This window comes from Oncorhynchus masou, chromosome 24, assembly GCF_036934945.1.
Source record: "Oncorhynchus masou masou isolate Uvic2021 chromosome 24, UVic_Omas_1.1, whole genome shotgun sequence".
NCBI classification, from domain to species: domain Eukaryota; kingdom Metazoa; phylum Chordata; class Actinopteri; order Salmoniformes; family Salmonidae; genus Oncorhynchus; species Oncorhynchus masou.
Genome location: NC_088235.1, coordinates 667025 through 686551, shown reverse-complemented (window position 1 = coordinate 686551; position 19527 = coordinate 667025). Strand labels below are relative to the sequence as shown.

Below are 19527 nucleotides of genomic sequence, written 5' to 3'. Positions count from 1 at the left end.
TTCTGTACCTCCCCCCACTAGAAGAACCCAGCCCTATTCTGTACCTCCCTCCACTAGAAGAACCCAGCCCTATTCTGTACCTCCCTCCACTAGAAGAACCCAGCCCTATTCTGTACCTCCCACCACTAGAAGAACCCAGCCCTATTCTGTACCTCCCCCCACTAGAAGAACCCAGCCCTATTCTGTACCTCGCCCCACTAGTAGAACCCAGCCCTATTCTGTACCTCCCCCCTCTAGAAGAACCCAGCCCTATTCTGTACCTCCCCCACTAGAAGAACCCAGCCCTATTCTGTACCTCCCCCACTAGAAGAACCCAGCCCTATTCTGTACCTCCCCCACTAGTAGAACCCAGTCCTATTCTGTACCTCCCCCCACTAGTAGAACCCAGTCCTATTCTGTACCTCCCCCACTAGAAGAACCCAGCCCTATTCTGTACCTCCCCCCACTAGTAGAACCCAGCCCTATTCTGTACCTCCCCCACTAGAAGAACCCAGCCCTATTCTGTACCTCCCCCACTAGCCCCCACCAGAAGAACCCAGCCCTATTCTGTACCTCCCCCACTAGAAGAACCCAGCCCTATTCTGTACCTCCCCCACTAGAAGAACCCAGCCCTATTCTGTACCTCCCTCCACTAGAAGAACCCAGCCCTATTCTGTACCTCCCCCACTAGTAGAACCCAGCCCTATTCTGTACCTCCCCCACTAGAAGAACCCAGCCCTATTCTGTACCTCCCTCCACTAGAAGAACCCAGCCCTATTCTGTACCTCCCCCACTAGAAGAACCCAGCCCTATTCTGTACAGAAGAACCCAGCCCTATTCTGTACCTCCCCCACTAGTAGAACCCAGCCCTATTCTGTAACTCCCTCCACTAGAAGAACCCAGCCCTATTCTGTACCTCCCCACTAGAAGAACCCAGCCCTATTCTGTACCTCCCTCCACTAGAAGAACCCAGCCCTATTCTGTACCTCCCCCTCTAAAAGAACCCAGCCCTATTCTGTACCTCCCCCCACTAGCCCCCACCAGAACAACCCAGCCCTATTCTGTACCTCCCCCACTAGTAGAACCCAGCCCTATTCTGTACCTCCCCCACTAGTAGAACCCAGCCCTATTCTGTACCTCCCCCACTAGAAGAACCCAGCCCTATTCTGTACCTCCCCCCACTAGTAGAACCCAGCCCTATTCTGTACCTCCCCCACTCGAAGAACCCAGCCCTATTCTGTACCTCCCTCCACTAGAAGAACCCAGCCCTATTCTGTACCTCCCCCCACTAGAAGAACCCAGCCCTATTCTGTACCTCCCCCACTAGTAGAACCCAGCCCTATTCTGTACCTCCCCCACTAGAAGAACCCAGCCCTATTCTGTACCTCCCCCACTAGAAGAACCCAGCCCTATTCTGTACCTCCCTCCACTAGTAGAACCCAGCCCTATTTTGTACCTCCCCCCACTAGAAGAACCCAGCCCTATTCTGTACCTCCCCCACTTGCCCCCACTAGAAGAACCCAGCCCTGTTCTGTACCTCCCCCACTAGAAGAACCCAGCCCTATTCTGTACCTCCCTCCACTAGAAGAACCCAGCCCTATTCTGTACCTCCCCCCCCACTAGAAGAACCCAGCCCTATTCTGTACTCCCCCCCCCCACTAGAAGAACCCAGCCCTATTCTGTACCTCCCCCCACTAGTAGAACCCAGCCCTATTCTGTACCTCCCCACTAGAAGAACCCAGCCCTATTCTGTACCTCCCCCACTAGAAGAACCCAGCCCTATTCTGTACCTCCCCCCACTAGAAGAACCCAGCCCTATTCTGTACCTCCCCCACTAGAAGAACCCAGCCCTATTCTGTACCTCCCCCACTAGAAGAACCCAGCCCTATTCTGTACCTCCCCCCACTAGAAGAACCCAGCCTATTCTGTACCTCCCCCCACTAGAAGAACCCAGCCCTATTCTGTACCTCCCCCCACTAGAAGAACCCAGCCCTATTCTGTACCCCCCACTAGAAGAACCCAGCCCTATTCTGTACCTCCCCCACTACTAGAAGAACCCAGCCCTATTCTGTACCTCCCCCACTAGCCCCCACCAGAAGAACCCAGCCCTATTCTGTACCTCCCCCCACTAGCCCCCACTAGAAGAACCCAGCCCTATTCTGTACCTCCCCCACTTGCCCCACTAGAAGAACCCACTAGTACCTCCCCCACTTGCCCCCACTAGAAGAACCCAGCCCTATTCTGTACCTCCCCCACTAGAATAACCCAGCCCTACTGTACCTCCCCCAGAAGAACCCAGCCCTATTCTGTACCTCCCCCACTAGAAGAACCCAGCCCTATTCTGTACCTCCCTCCCACTAGAAGAACCCAGCCCTATTCTGTACCTCCCCCACTAGAAGAACCCAGCCCTATTCTGTACCTCCCCCACTAGTAGAACCCAGCCCTATTCTGTACCTCCCCCCACTAGAAGAACCCAGCCCTATTCTGTACCTCCCCCCACTAGAAGAACCCCGCCCTATTCTGTACCTCCCCCCACCAGAAGAACCCAGCCCTATTCTGTACCTCCCCCACTAGAAGAACCCAGCCCTATTCTGTACCTCCCCCACTAGCCCCCACCAGTAGAACCCAGCCCTATTCTGTACCTCCCCCACTAGAAGAACCCAGCCCTATTCTGTACCTCCCCCCACTAGAAGAACCCAGCCCTATTCTGTACCTCCCACCACTAGCCCCCACCAGAAGAACCCAGCCCTATTCTGTACCTCCCCCCACTAGCCCCCACCAGAAGAACCCAGCCCTATTCTGTACCTCCCCCCACTAGAAGAACCCCACCCTATTCTGTACCTCCCCCCACTAGCCCCCACCAGAAGAACCCATTCCTATTCTGTACCTCCCCCACTAGAAGAACCCAGCCCTATTCTGTACCTCCCCCACTAGAAGAACCCCAGCCCTATTCTGTACCTCCCCCACTAGAAGAACCCCACCCTATTCTGTACCTCCCCCACTAGCCCCCACCAGAAGAACCCAGCCCTATTCTGTACCTCCCCCACTAGCCCCCACCAGAAGAACCCATTCCTATTCTGTACCTCCCCCCACCAGAAGAACCCAGCCCTATTCTGTACCTCCCCCACTAGAAGAACCCCACCCTATTCTGTACCTCCCCCCACTAGAAGAACCCAGCCCTATTCTGTACCTCCCCCACTAGCCCCCACCAGAAGAACCCAGCCCTATTCTGTACCTCCCCCCACTAGCCCCCACCAGAAGAACCCAGCTCTATTCTGTACCTCCCCCACTAGCCCCCACCAGAAGAACCCAGCCCTATTCTGTACCTCCCCCACTAGAAGAACCCAGCCCTATTCTGTACCTCCCCCACTAGAAGAACCCATTCCTATTCTGTACCTCCCCCACTAGAAGAACCCAGCCCTATTCTGTACCTCCCCCACTAGAAGAACCCAGCCCTATTCTGTACCTCCCCACTAGCCCCCACCAGAAGAACCCAGCCCTATTCTGTACCTCCCCACTAGCCCCCACCAGAAGAACCCAGCCCTATTCTGTACCTCCCCCCACTTGCCCCCACCAGAAGAACCCAGCCCTATTCTGTACCTCCCCCCACTTGCCCCCACCAGAAGAACCCAGCCCTATTCTGTACCTCCCCCCACTAGAAGAACCCAGCCCTATTCTGTACCTCCCCCCACTAGCCCCCACCAGAAGAACCCATTCCTATTCTGTACCTCCAGGTTATCCCTCCTCTTCTGGGTGAGGGTTCCCAGCTGGTCCCATTGGTCACAGATGCCCTGGCAGCGCTCGTTGATAGAGGAGGCAGCATGGTAGTCCAGCTCACTGTGGACAGAGAGAGAGGAGAGAGGGAGAGAGAGAGAGAGAGAGAGAGAGAGAGAGAGAGAGAGAGAGAGAGAGAGAGAGAGAGAGAGAGAGAGAGAGAGAGAGGAGCGAGGGGAGAGAGAGAGAGAGAGAGAGAGAGAGAGAGAGAGAGAGAGAGGAGCAAGGGGAGAGAGAGGAGCAAGGGGAGAGAGAGAGAGAGAGAGAGAGAGAGAGAGAGAGAGAGAGGAGCGAGGGGAGAGAGAGAGAGAGAGAGAGGAGCAAGGGGAGAGAGAGAGAGAGAAAGCTCTGGTCAAGAGTCGTGCATTATATAAGGAATAGGGTGCCATTTGGAGCCACAGTTTTTGGCGAAAAAAATAATTGAAAATTACAGCAAGTTCAGTTTACTTGAGTAGCCTGAGCAGTCCCCTGACCTCCACCCAATAGAGGGAGTGTATATAACTAATAGTGACCTCAGCCATAGTGAATCCTCCACTACACTAGGTAATAGTGACCTCAGAAATATATTGTCATAAAGGTGAACGCTTAAATAAACACTACAATTCCATTCTTATATTTCCTGACTCTCCTCTCTCCCTCTCCAGAAGTATCCCAGAGAAACCTGTTCCTAACTCTCCTCTCTCCAGAAGTATCCCAGAGAAACCTGTCCCTAACTCTCCTCTCTCCAGAAGTATCCCAGAAACCTGTTCCCAGAACCTGTTCCTAACTCTCCTCTCTCCGGAAGTATCCCAGAGAAACCTGTTCCTAACTCTCTCTCTCTCCAGAAGTATCCCAGAGAAACCTGTCCCACTCTCCTCTCTCCAGAAGTATCCCAGATAAACCTGTTCCCAGACTCCCTCTCTCCTCTCTCAGAAGTATCCCAGAGAAACCTGTTCCCAGAGAAACCTGTCCCTGACTCTCCTCTCTCCAGAAGTATCCCAGACAAACCTGTTCCCAGAAACCTGTTCCTAACTCTCCTCTCTCCAGAAGTATCCCAGAGAAACCTGTTCCCAGACCTCCTCTCTCCAGAGTATCCCAGAGAAACCTCCCTGACTCTCCTCTCTCCGAAGTATCCCAGAGAAACCTGTTCCTAACTCTCCTCTCTCCAGAAGTATCCCAGAGAAACCTGTTCCCAGAGACTCTCCCTGACTCTCCTCTCTCCAGAAGTATCCCAGAGAAACCTGTTCCCAGAGAAACCTGTCCCTGACTCTCCTCTCTCCGGAAGTATCCCAGAGAAACCTGTCCCTGACTCTCCTCTCTCCAGAAGTATCCCAGAGAAACCTGTTCCCAGAGAAACCTGTCCCTGACTCTCCTCTCTCCAGAAGTATCCCAGAGAAACCTGTTCCCAGAGAAACCTGTCCCTGACTCTCCTCTCTCCGGAAGTATCCCAGAGAAACCTGTTCCTAACTCTCCCCTCTCCAGAAGTATCTCAGAGAAACCTGTCCCTGACTCTCCTCTCTCCGGAAGTATCCCAGAGAAACCTGTTCCTTACTCTCCCCTCTCCAGAAGTATCTCAGAGAAACCTGTCCCTGACTCTCCCTCTCTCCGAAGTATCCCAGAGAAACCTGTTCCCACCTAACCTTCCTCTCTCCAGAAGTATCCCAGAGAAACCTGTTCCTAACTCTCCTCTCTCCAGAAGTATCCCAGAGAAACCTGTTCCCAGAGAAACCTGTCCCTGACTCTCCTCTCTCCAGAAGTATCCCAGAGAAACCTAGTTCATTGTTCAATAATGAATGCAACGGAAAACTTTCTTAAACATTTTGCAACAGAACAGAGAGGTGAAAATGTACTTTTGTCATTGGACAGCTCAAAGTAGTTTATTTCCGTTTGGTGCCTAATAAACATGACCCAGGAACATTGCAGGGGGCTGACAGAGAACCTCAAGGTGACCCGTGTCATTGTGTTCCCGGCCCAGACCCACCCAGCCAGTAACTGGATATCGGTGCTGGGGAATAGTGCAGACAGACCTCACCAGGGGGACAACTGAGAGAGAGAGAGAGAGAGAGAGAGAGAGTGTGTGTGTGTGTGTATGTGTGTGTGTGTGTGTGTGTGTTAGAATGCGTGCGTGTGTGTGTCAGTTCACTGCCATGTATCTGAGTCCTGGGTCATAGCCGTTTATCTTATCCGGTGTCTAACAGCCAATGGGATCACAGCATGTCAGAAGGTGATAGGTCATCCATTCGTTAGTCCTGCAGAAGAACTAACAGTGTTATCTCAGTCAATATTAACCTTCTGCTGGGGAATCTCCTCTAGGACAGGCTTGCAACAGAGCCTGTGGAAAATCCCATTCACCTTTGTCCAAATTTACCAACAGTATAACAGAAAAGTAGGACTTCAGTTGTCACTACTGATAACCGACAACGTGTATTTTAAAGGGAACACTTCACATTTTATTTAGATGATTTTTAGTCAAAAGTGATGCCTTGTGTAATGATCTGTTGGAGGAGCCAGGATGAATAGCAAAGAGTATCAGAGGAAAGAACGCAGCCGACACGTGGTGACAGGAGAACCGCTCTGGTCTGATGACAGCACAGTCCTTCAACTGTGACACGTGAAGAACACAGGTCGGTCCGCGTTCTAGAACACGGGCTGTCCAATAAGTGGTGACAGGAGACTGCTCTGGTCTGATGACAGCACAGTCCTTCAACTGTGACACGTGAAGAACACAGGTCGGTCCGCGTTCTAGAACACGGGCTGTCCAATAAGTGGTGACAGGAGACTGCTCTGGTCTGATGACAGCACAGTCCTTCAACTGTGACACGTGAAGAACACAGGTCGGCCCGCGTTCTAGAACACGGGCTGTCCAATAAGTGGTGACAGGAGACTGCTCTGGTCTGATGACATCACAGTCCTTCAACTGTGACACGTGAAGAACACAGGTCGGTCCGCGTTCTAGAACACGGGCTGTCCAATAAGTGGTGACAGGAGACTGCTCTGGTCTGATGATAGCACAGTCCTTCAACTGTGACACGTGAAGAACACAGGTCGGTCCGCGTTCTAGAACACGGGCTGTCCAATAAGTGGTGACAGGAGACTGCTCTGGTCTGATGACATCACAGTCCTTCAACTGTGACACGTGAAGAACACAGGTCGGTCCGCGTTCTAGAACACGGGCTGTCCAATAAGTGGTGACAGGAGACTGCTCTGGTCTGATGACATCACAGTCCTTCAACTGTGACACGTGAAGAACACAGGTCGGTCCGCGTTCTAGAACACGGGCTGTCCAATAATAGCAAGGTGAATATATACAGTGCTCAAAAAAATAAAGGGAACACTAAAATAACACATCCTAGATCTGAATGAATGAAATATTCGTATTGAATACTTTTTCTTTACATAGTTGAATGTGCTGACAACAAAATCACACATAAATGATCAATGGAAATCAAATGTATCAACCCATGGAGGTCTGGATTTGGAGTCACACTCAAAATTAAAGTGGAAAACCACACTACAGGCTGATCCAACTTTGATGTAATGTCCTTAAAACAAGTCAAAATGAGGGTCAGTAGTGTGTGTGGCCTCCACGTGCCTGTATGACCTCCCTACAACACCTGGGCATGCTCCTGATGAGGTGGCGGATGGTCTCCTGAGGGATCTCCTCCCAGACCTGGACTAAAGCACCCGCCAACTCCTGGACAGTCTGTGGTGCAACGTGGCGTTGGTGGATGGAGCGAGACATGATGTCCCAGATGTGCTCAATTGGATTCAGGTCTGGGGAACGGGCGGGCCAGTCCATAGCATCAATGCCTTCCTCTTGCAGGAACTGCTGACACATTCCAGCCACATGAGGTCTAGCATTGTCTTGCATTAGGAGGAACCCAGGGCCAACTGTACCAGCATATGGTCTCACAAGGGGTACCTCGGTACCTAATGGCGGTCAGGCTACCTCTGGCGAGCACATGGAGGGCTGTGCGGCCCCCCAAAGAACCATGACTGACCTACCGCCAAACCGGTCATGCTGGAGGATGTTGCAGGCAGTAGAACGTTCTCCACGTCTGTCACATGCTCAGTGTGATCCTGCTTTCATCTGTGAAGAGCACAGGGCACCAGTGGCGAATTTGCCAATCTTGGTGTTCTTTGGCAAATGCCAAACGTCCTGCACGGTGTTGGGCTGTAAGCACAACCCCCACCTGTGGACGTCGGGCCCTCATACCACCCTCATGGAGTCTGTTTCTGACCGTTTGAGCAGACACATGCACATTTGTGGCCTGCTGGAGGTCATTTTGCAGGGCTCTGGCAGTGCTCCTCCTGCTCCTCCTTGCACAAAGGCGGAGGTAGCAGTCCTGCTGCTGGGTTGTTGCCCTCCTACGGCCTCCTCCACGTCTCCTGATGTATTGGCCTGTCTCCTGGTAGCGCCTCCATGCTCTGGACACTACGCTGACAGACACAGCAAACCTTCTTGCCACAGCTCGCATTGATGAGCCATCCTGGATGAGCTGCACTAGCTGAGCCACTTGTGTGGGTTGTAGACTCACTTGTGTGGGTTGCAACCACTAGAGTGAAAGCACTGCCAGCATTTTAAAAGTGACCAAAACATCAGCCAGGAAGCATAGGAACTGAGAAGTGGTCTCTGGACACCACCTGCAGAACCACTCCTTTATTAGGGGTGTCTTGCTAATTGCCTATAATTTCCACCTGTTGTCTATTCCATTTGCACAACAGCATGTGAAATTTATTGTCAATCAGTGCTGCTTCCTAAGTGGACAGTCTGATTTCACAGAAGTGTGATTGACTTGGAGTTACATTGTGTTGTTTAAGTGTTCCCTTTATTTTTTTGAGCAGTGTATATATATATATATATACAGGCTGGCAGGCAGGGGACTGGAGAGAGAGGTGAATATATACTGGAGACTGGAGAGAGAGAGAGAGGTGAAAATATACTGGAGACTGGAGAGAGAGAGGTGAATATATACAGGAGACTGGAGAGAGAGAGAGGTGAATATATACAGGAGACTGGAGAGAGAGAGAGAGAGAGAGAGGTGAATATATACAGGAGACTGGAGAGAGAGAGGTGAATATATACAGGAGACTGGAGAGAGAAAGGTGAATATATACAGGAGACTGGAGAGAGAGAGGTGAATATATACAGGAGACTGGAGAGAGAGAGAGAGAGAGAGGTGAATATATACAGGAGACTGGAGAGAGAGAGAGGTGAATATATACAGGAGACTGGAGAGAGAGAGAGAGGTGAATATATACAGGAGACTGGAGAGAGAGAGGTGAATATATACAGGAGACTGGAGAGAGAGAGGTGAATATATACAGGAGACTGGAGAGAGAGAGAGGTGAATATATACAGGAGACTGGAGAGAGAGAGAGTGAATATATACAGGAGACTGGAGAGAGAGAGGTGAATATATACAGGAGACTGGAGAGAGAGAGAGGTGAATAATATATACAGGAGACTGGAGAGAGAGAGAGAGGTGAATATATACAGGAGACTGGAGAGAGAGAGAGGTGAATATATACAGGAGACTGGAGAGAGAGAGTGAATATATACAGGAGACTGGAGAGAGAGAGGGTGAATATATACAGGAGACTGGAGAGAGAGAGGTGAATATATACAGGAGACTGGAGAGAGAGAGGTGAATATATACAGGAGACTGGAGAGAGAGAGAGAGGTGAATATATACAGGAGACTGGAGAGAGAGAGGTGAATATATACAGGAGACTGGAGAGAGAGAGAGAGGTGAATATATACAGGAGACTGGAGAGAGAGAGTGAATATATACAGGAGACTGGAGAGAGAGAGGTGAATATATACAGGAGACTGGAGAGAGAGGTGAATATATACAGGAGACTGGAGAGAGAGTGAATATATACTGGAGACTGGAGAGAGAGAGGTGAATATATACTGGAGACTGGAGAGAGAGGTGAATATATACAGGAGACTGGAGAGAGAGAGGTGAATATATACAGGAGACTGGAGAGAGAGAGAGAGAGGTGAATATATACAGGAGACTGGAGAGAGAGAGGTGAATATATACAGGAGACTGGAGAGAGAGAGAGAGAGGTGAATATATACAGGAGACTGGAGAGAGAGAGGTGAATATATACAGGAGACTGGAGAGAGAGAGGTGAATATATACAGGAGACTGGAGAGAGAGAGGTGAATATATACAGGAGACTGGAGAGAGAGAGGTGAATATATACAGGAGACTGGAGAGAGAGAGGTGAATATATACTGGAGACTGGAGAGAGAGAGGTGAATATATACAGGAGACTGGAGAGAGAGAGAGAGAGAGGTGAATATATACAGGAGACTGGAGAGAGAGAGAGGTGAATATATACTGGAGACTGGAGAGAGAGAGGTGAATATATACAGGAGACTGGAGAGAGATAGGTGAATATATACTGGAGACTGGAGAGAGAGAGAGGTGAATATATACAGGAGACTGGAGAGGGAGAGAGAGAGGTGAATATATACAGGAGACTGGAGAGAGAGAGAGAGGTGAATATATACAGGAGACTGGAGAGAGAGAGAGAGAGGTGAATATATACAGGAGACTGGAGAGAGAGGTGAATATATACAGGAGACTGGAGAGAGAGAGAGGTGAATATATACAGGAGACTGGAGAGAGAGAGGTGAATATATACAGGAGACTGGAGAGAGAGGTGAATATATACAGGAGACTGGAGAGAGAGAGGTGAATATATACAGGAGACTGGAGAGAGAGAGGGTGAATATATACAGGAGACTGGAGAGAGAGGTGAATATATACAGGAGACTGGAGAGAGAGAGGTGAATATATACAGGAGACTGGAGAGAGAGAGGTGAATATATACAGGAGACTGGAGAGAGAGTGAATATATACAGGAGACTGGAGAGAGAGAGGTGAATATATACAGGAGACTGGAGAGAGAGAGAGGTGAATATATACTGGAGACTGGAGAGAGAGGTGAATATATACAGGAGACTGGAGAGAGAGGTGAATATATACAGGAGACTGGAGAGAGAGAGGTGAATATATACAGGAGACTGGAGAGAGAGAGAGGTGAATATATACAGGAGACTGGAGAGAGAGAGGTGAATATATACAGGAGACTGGAGAGAGAGAGAGAGAGAGAGGTGAATATATACAGGAGACTGGAGAGAGAGAGGTGAATATATACAGGAGACTGGAGAGAGAGAGGTGAATATATACAGGAGACTGGAGAGAGAGAGGTGAATATATACAGGAGACTGGAGAGAGAGGTGAATATATACAGGAGACTGGAGAGAGAGAGAGGTGAATATATACAGGAGACTGGAGAGAGGTGAATATATACAGGAGACTGGAGAGAGAGGTGAATATATACAGGAGACTGGAGAGAGAGAGAGAGGTGAATATATACAGGAGACTGGAGAGAGAGTGAATATATACAGGAGACTGGAGAGAGAGAGGTGAATATATACAGGAGACTGGAGAGAGAGAGAGAGGTGAATATATACAGGAGACTGTAGAGAGAGAGAGAGGTGAATATATACAGGAGACTGTAGAGAGAGAGGTGAATATATACTGGAGACTGGAGAGAGAGAGAGGTGAATATATACAGGAGACTGGAGAGAGAGAGAGAGGTGAATATATACAGGAGACTGTAGAGAGAGAGGTGAATATATACTGGAGACTGGAGAGAGAGAGAGGTGAATATATACAGGAGACTGGAGAGAGAGTGAATATATACAGGAGACTGGAGAGAGAGGTGAATATATACAGGAGACTGGAGAGAGAGAGGTGAATATATACAGGAGACTGGAGAGAGAGGTGAATATATACAGGAGACTGGAGAGAGAGAGAGAGGTGAATATATACAGGAGACTGGAGAGAGAGAGGTGAATATATAAAGGAGACTGGAGAGAGAGAGAATATATACAGGAGACTGGAGAGAGAGAGGTGAATATATACAGGAGACTGGAGAGAGAGAGGTGAATATATACAGGAGACTGGAGAGAGAGGTGAATATATACAGGAGACTGGAGAGAGAGAGGTGAATATATACAGGAGACTGGAGAGAGAGAGAGGTGAATATATACAGGAGACTGGAGAGAGAGAGAGAGAGGTGAATATATACAGGAGACTGGAGAGAGAGAGGTGAATATATACAGGAGACTGGAGAGAGAGAGAGGTGAATATATACTGGAGACTGGAGAGAGAGAGAGAGAGGTGAATATATACAGGAGACTGGAGAGAGAGAGAGAGAGAGAGGTGAATATATACAGGAGACTGGAGAGAGAGAGGTGAATATATACAGGAGACTGGAGAGAGAGAGGTGAATATATACTGGAGACTGGAGAGAGAGGTGAATATATACTGGAGACTGGAGAGAGAGTGAATATATACAGGAGACTGGAGAGAGAGAGTGAATATATACAGGAGACTGGAGAGAGAGAGGTGAATATATACTGGAGACTGGAGAGAGAGAGAGAGGTGAATATATACAGGAGACTGGAGAGAGAGAGAGAGAGAGGTGAATATATACTGGAGACTGGAGAGAGAGAGAGAGAGAGAGAGAGAGGTGAATATATACAGGAGACTGGAGAGAGAGAGAGAGAGAGGTGAATATATACAGGAGACTGGAGAGAGAGAGAGAGAGGTGAATATATACAGGAGACTGGAGAGAGAGAGAGAGAGAGGTGAATATATACAGGAGACTGGAGAGAGAGAGAGGTGAATATATACAGGAGACTGGAGAGAGAGAGGTGAATATATACAGGAGACTGGAGAGAGAGAGAGGTGAATATATACAGGAGACTGGAGAGAGAGAGGTGAATATATACAGGAGACTGGAGAGAGAGAGATGAATATATACTGGAGAGAGAGAGGTGAATATATACAGGAGACTGGAGAGAGAGGTGAATATATACAGGAGACTGGAGAGAGAGAGAGGTGAATATATACAGGAGACTGGAGAGAGAGAGGTGAATATATACAGGAGACTGGAGAGAGAGAGGTGAATATATACAGGAGACTGGAGAGAGAGAGGTGAATATATACAGGAGACTGGAGAGAGAGAGAGGTGAATATATACAGGAGACTGGAGAGAGAGAGGTGAATATATACAGGAGACTGGAGAGAGAGAGAGAGTGAATATATACAGGAGACTGGAGAGAGAGAGGTGAATATATACAGGAGACTGGAGAGAGAGAGAGGTGAATATATACAGGAGACTGGAGAGAGAGAGAGGTGAATATATACAGGAGACTGGAGAGAGAGAGAGAGGTGAATATATACAGGAGACTGGAGAGAGAGAGAGAGAGAGGTGAATATATACAGGAGACTGGAGAGAGAGAGGTGAATATATACAGGAGACTGGAGAGAGAGAGAGGTGAATATATACAGGAGACTGGAGAGAGAGAGAGGTGAATATATACAGGAGACTGGAGAGAGAGAGGTGAATATATACTGGAGACTGGAGAGAGAGAGAGGTGAATATATACAGGAGACTGGAGAGAGAGAGAGAGAGAGAGTGAATATATACTGGAGACTGGAGAGAGAGAGAGAGAGAGAGAGAGAGAGGTGAATATATACAGGAGACTGGAGAGAGAGAGAGAGAGGTGAATATATACAGGAGACTGGAGAGAGAGAGAGAGAGAGGTGAATATATACAGGAGACTGGAGAGAGAGAGAGAGGTGAATATATACAGGAGACTGGAGAGAGAGAGGTGAATATATACAGGAGACTGGAGAGAGAGAGGTGAATATATACTGGAGACTGGAGAGAGAGAGGTGAATATATACAGGAGACTGGAGAGAGAGAGGTGAATATATACAGGAGACTGGAGAGAGAGAGAGGTGAATATATACAGGAGACTGGAGAGAGAGGTGAATATATACTGGAGACTGGAGAGAGAGACTGGAGAGAGAGAGGTGAATATATACTGGAGACTGGAGAGAGAGAGGTGAATATATACAGGAGACTGGAGAGAGAGAGGTGAATATATACTGGAGACTGGAGAGAGAGAGGTGAATATATAAAGGAGACTGTTCCACTGGATGTCAGAGAGGTGAATATATACAGGAGACTGGAGAAGAGCGTCTGCTAAATGACTTAAATGTAATGTAATGTAATATATACTGGAGACTGGAGAGAGAGGTGAATATATACAGGAGACTGGAGAGAGAGGTGAATATATACTGGAGACTGGAGAGAGAGAGGTGAATATATACAGGAGACTGGAGAGAGAGAGAGAGAGAGAGAGAGGTGAATATATACAGGAGACTGGAGAGAGAGAGGTGAATATATACTGGAGACTGGAGGGAGAGAGAGGTGAATATATACAGGAGACTGTAGAGAGAGAGAGGTGAATATATACTGGAGACTGGAGAGAGAGAGAGGTGAATATATACAGGAGACTGGAGAGAGAGAGGTGAATATATACAGGAGACTGGAGAGAGAGAGAGGTGAATATATACAGGAGACTGGAGAGAGAGAGAGGTGAATATATACTGGAGACTGGAGAGAGAGAGGTGAATATATACAGGAGACTGGAGAGAGAGAGAGGTGAATATATACAGGAGACTGGAGAGAGAGAGGTGAATATATACAGGAGACTGGAGAGAGAGAGGTGAATATATACAGGAGACTGGAGAGAGAGAGAGGTGAATATATACTGGAGACTGGAGAGAGAGGTGAATATATACTGGAGACTGGAGAGAGAGAGGTGAATATATACAGGAGACTGGAGAGAGAGAGAGGTGAATATATACAGGAGACTGGAGAGAGAGAGGTGAATATATACAGGAGACTGGAGAGAGAGAGGTGAATATATACAGGAGACTGGAGAGAGAGAGGTGAATATATACAGGAGACTGGAGAGAGAGAGAGAGGTGAATATATACAGGAGACTGGAGAGAGAGAGAGGGTGAATATATACAGGAGACTGGAGAGAGAGGTGAATATATACTGGAGACTGGAGAGAGAGAATATATACTGGAGACTGGAGAGAGAGAGGTGAATATATACAGGAGACTGGAGAGAGAGGTGAATATATACAGGAGACTGGAGAGAGAGTGAATATATACAGGAGACTGGAGAGAGAGGTGAATATATACAGGAGACTGGAGAGAGAGAGGTGAATATATACAGGAGACTGGAGAGAGAGAGGTGAATATATACAGGAGACTGGAGAGAGAGAATATATACAGGAGACTGGAGAGAGGTGAATATATACAGGAGACTGGAGAGAGAGAGGTGAATATATACAGGAGACTGGAGAGAGAGAGAGAGAGTGAATATATACAGGAGACTGGAGAGAGAGAGAGGTGAATATATACAGGAGACTGGAGAGAGAGAGAGTGAATATATACAGGAGACTGGAGAGAGAGGTGAATATATACTGGAGACTGGAGAGAGAGAGGTGAATATATACAGGAGACTGGAGAGAGAGAGGTGAATATATACTGGAGACTGGAGGGAGAGAGGTGAATATATACAGGAGACTGGAGAGAGAGAGGTGAATATATACTGGAGACTGGAGAGAGAGAGGTGAATATATACAGGAGACTGGAGAGAGAGAGGTGAATATATACTGGAGACTGGAGAGAGAGGGGTGAATATATACAGGAGACTGGAGAGAGAGAGGTGCCTATATACAGCAGACTGGAGAGAGAGAGAGAGTGAATATATACTGGAGACTGGAGAGAGAGAGAGAGGTGAATATACAGGAGACTGGAGAGAGAGAGGTGAATATATACAGGAGACTGGAGAGAGAGAGGTGAATATATACAGGAGACTGGAGAGAGAGAGGTGAATATATACAGGAGACTGGAGAGAGAGAGGTGAATATATACAGGAGACTGGAGAGAGAGAGGTGAATATATACTGGAGACTGGAGAGAGTGAATATATACTGGAGACTGGAGAGAGAGAGAGGTGAATATATACAGGAGACTGTAGAGAGAGAGTGAATATATACAGGAGACTGGAGAGAGAGGTGAATATATACAGGAGACTGGAGAGAGAGGTGAATATATACAGGAGACTGGAGAGAGAGAGGTGAATATATACAGGAGACTGGAGAGAGAGAGAGAGAGGTGAATATATACAGGAGACTGGAGAGAGAGGGAGGTGAATATATACAGGAGACTGGAGAGAGAGAGAGGTGAATATATACAGGAGACTGGAGAGAGAGAGAGGTGAGGAGACTGGAGAGAGAGGTGAATATATACAGGAGACTGGAGAGAGAGAGGTGAATATATACAGGAGACTGGAGAGAGAGAGAGAGGTGAATATATACAGGAGACTGGAGAGAGAGAGGTGAATATATACAGGAGACTGGAGAGAGAGAGGTGAATATATACAGGAGACTGGAGAGAGAGAGAGAGAGAGGTGAATATATACAGGAGACTGGAGAGAGAGAGGTGAATATATACAGGAGACTGGAGAGAGAGAGGTGAATATATACAGGAGACTGGAGAGAGAGAGGTGAATATATACAGGAGACTGGAGAGAGAGAGGAGAATATATACAGGAGACTGGAGAGAGAGAGGTGAATATATACTGGAGACTGGAGAGAGAGAGGTGAATATATACAGGAGACTGGAGAGAGAGAGGTGAATATATACAGGAGACTGGAGAGAGAGAGAGAGAGGTGAATATATACAGGAGACTGGAGAGAGAGAGAGGTGAATATATACAGGAGACTGGAGAGAGAGAGGTGAATATATACAGGAGACTGGAGAGAGAGAGGTGAATATATACTGGAGACTGGAGAGAGAGAGGTGAATATATACAGGAGACTGGAGAGAGAGAGGTGAATATATACTGGAGACTGGAGAGAGAGAGAGGTGAATATATACAGGAGACTGGAGAGAGAGAGGTGAATATATACAGGAGACTGGAGAGAGAGAGAGAGTGAATATATACAGGAGACTGGAGAGAGAGAGAGAGGTGAATATATACAGGAGACTGGAGAGAGAGAGAGGTGAATATATACTGGAGACTGGAGAGAGAGGTGAATATATACTGGAGACTGGAGAGAGAGAGAGGTGAATATATACAGGAGACTGGAGAGAGAGGTGAATATATACAGGAGACTGGAGAGAGAGAGAGAGGTGAATATATACAGGAGACTGGAGAGAGAGAGAGGTGAATATATACTGGAGACTGGAGAGAGAGAGGTGAATATATACTGGAGACTGGAGAGAGATAGGTGAATATATACTGGAGACTGGAGAGAGAGAGGTGAATATATACAGGAGACTGGAGAGGGAGAGAGAGAGGTGAATATATACAGGAGACTGGAGAGAGAGAGAGGTGAATATATACAGGAGACTGGAGAGAGAGAGAGAGGTGAATATATACAGGAGACTGGAGAGAGAGAGGTGAATATATACAGGAGACTGGAGAGAGAGAGTGAATATATACAGGAGACTGGAGAGAGAGAGAGAGAGAGAGAGAATGAATATATACAGGAGACTGGAGAGAGAGGTGAATATATACAGGAGACTGGAGAGAGAGAGAGGTGAATATATACAGGAGACTGGAGAGAGAGAGAGAGAGGTGAATATATACAGGAGACTGGAGAGAGAGAGGTGAATATATACTGGAGACTGGAGAGAGAGAGAGGTGAATATATACAGGAGACTGGAGAGAGAGAGAGAGAGAGAGAGTGAATATATACAGGAGACTGGAGAGAGAGAGGTGAATATATACAGGAGACTGGAGAGAGAGAGAGAGAGAGGTGAATATATACAGGAGACTGGAGAGAGAGAGAGGTGAATATATACTGGAGACTGGAGAGAGAGAGAGGTAAATATATACCATCATTTAGTTCTATCTGCCAACTACACACACACACACACACACACACACACACACACACACACACACACACACACACACACACACACACACACACACACACACACACACACACACACACACACACACACACAAAGGACAATCAGCGCAGTTGCAGAGGGAAACTGGCAGGTGCTGGTCATTCAAACCCACATTTAGAACACTGGGCTGTCCTCAACTCAGGGCCACATGGACCTGTGGGCTGGGTGGGGCTGCTTCTAACTTTACACCAGTTTACATCAGGGACAAATAGACCTGTGGGCTGGGTGGTGCTGCTTCTAACTTTACACCAGTTTACATCAGGGACAAATAGACCTGTGGGCTGGTTGGTGCTGCTTCTAACTTTACACCAGTTTACATCAGGGACAAATAGACCTGTGGGCTGGTTGGTGCTGCTTCTAACTTTACACCAGTTTACATCAGGGACAAATAGACCTGTGGGCTGGGTGGGGCTGCTTCTAACTTTACACCAGTTTACATCAGGGACAAATAGACCTGTGGGCTGGGTGGGGCTGCTTCTAACTTTACACCAGTTTACATCAGGGACAAATAGACCTGTGGGCTGGGTGGGGCTGCTTCTAACTTTACACCAGTTTACATCAGGGACAAATAGACCTGTGGGCTGGGTGGTGCTGCTTCTAACTTTACACCAGTTTACATCAGGGACAAATAGACCTGTGGGCTGGGTGGTGCTGCTTCTAACTTTACACCAGTTTACATCAGGGACAAATAGACCTGTGGGCTGGGTGGTGCTGCTTCTAACTTTACACCAGTTTACATCAGGGACAAATAGACCTGTGGGCTGGGTGGTGCTGCTTCTAACTTTACACCAGTTTACATCAGGGACAAATAGACATGTGGGCTGGGTGGGGCTGCTTCTAACTTTACACCAGTTTACATCAGGGACAAATAGACCTGTGGGCTGGGTGGGGCTGCTTCTAACTTTACACCAGTTTACATCAGGGACAAATAGACCTGTGGGCTGGGTGGGGCTGCTTCTAACTTTACACCAGTTTACATCAGGGACAAATAGACCTGTGGGCTGGGTGGGCTGCTTCTAACTTTACACCAGTTTACATCAGGGACAAATAGACCTGTGGGCTGGGTGGGGCTGCTTCTAACTTTACACCAGTTTACATCAGGGACAAATAGACCTGTGGGCTGGGTGGGGCTGCTTCTAACTTTACACCAGTTTACATCAGGGACAAATAGACCTGTGGGCTGGGTGGGTGGGGCTGCTTCTAACTTTACACCAGTTTACATCAGGGACAAATAGACCTGTGGGCTGGGTGGGCTGCTTCTAACTTTACACCAGTTTACATCAGGGACAAATAGACCTGTGGGCTGGGTGGTGCTGCTTCTAACTTTACACCAGTTTACATCAGGGACAAATAGACCTGTGGGCTGGGTGGTGCTGCTTCTAACTTTACACCAGTTTACATCAGGGACAAATAGACCTGTGGGCTGGGTGGTGCTGCTTCTAACTTTACACCAGTTTACATCAGGGACAAATAGACCTGTGGGCTGGTTGGTGCTGCTTCTAACTTTACACCAGTTTACATCAGGGACAAATAGACCTGTGGGCTGGGTGGTGCTGCTTCTAACTTTACACCAGTTTACATCAGGGACAAATAGACCTGTGGGCTGGGTGGGGCTGCTGTACACCAGTTTACATCAGGGACAAATAGACCTGTGGGCTGGGTGGTGCTGCTTCTAACTTTACACCAGTTTACATCAGGGACAAATAGACCTGTGGGCTGGTTGGTGCTGCTTCTAACTTTACACCAGTTTACATCAGGGACAAATAGACCTGTTGGATGGGTGGTGCTGCTTCTAACTTTACACCAGTTTACATCAGGGACAAATAGACCTGTGGGCTGGGTGGTGCTGCTTCTAACTTTACACCAGTTTACATCAGGGACAAATAGACCTGTGGGCTGGGTGGTGCTGC

General features: G+C 48.0%; 1 pseudogene; it reads right to left on the bottom strand.

Moving 5' to 3' along the window:
• LOC135513352 (alpha-actinin-2-like) overlaps positions 1-19527 on the bottom strand; it is a 104599-nt pseudogene that overhangs the window by 42704 nt on the left and 42368 nt on the right.